Source organism: Pygoscelis adeliae, unplaced genomic scaffold, assembly GCF_000699105.1.
Source record: "Pygoscelis adeliae isolate BGI_AS28 unplaced genomic scaffold, ASM69910v1 Scaffold353, whole genome shotgun sequence".
Taxonomy (NCBI): Eukaryota; Metazoa; Chordata; class Aves; order Sphenisciformes; family Spheniscidae; genus Pygoscelis; species Pygoscelis adeliae.
The window spans coordinates 62044-62384 of record NW_008824445.1 but is presented as its reverse complement, the minus strand read 5'-3'; positions in this window follow the sequence as shown (position 1 = coordinate 62384).

Here is a 341-nt window from a genome sequence, read left to right as displayed (position 1 = left end):
GGTTAAAAAAAAAAAAAAAAAAAAAAAAAAAAAAAAAAAAAAGGGAAAAAAAAAGGAAAAAAAAAGTTTTTATTGTATTTTTGTGATACACACGAATGCTCTACTTTACATTATTTTTTTCATTCCATGATGTTGGCTCATATCTGCAGTTACATGGTTAAAGAACAAAATATTAGCCTTTTTTTCATTCACTTCTGCTTTCTCGCTCTGGGGGGAAAAAAATGGCAAAAAAACCCACAAAAATATGTATTAAATGCTTTGCATTCTATACGCTAGAGGAACCCAGAGCACGGCACAGACTTTCTGCCTCTCCGGCTGCTGGGTGGGCAGCCAGCCCCCAC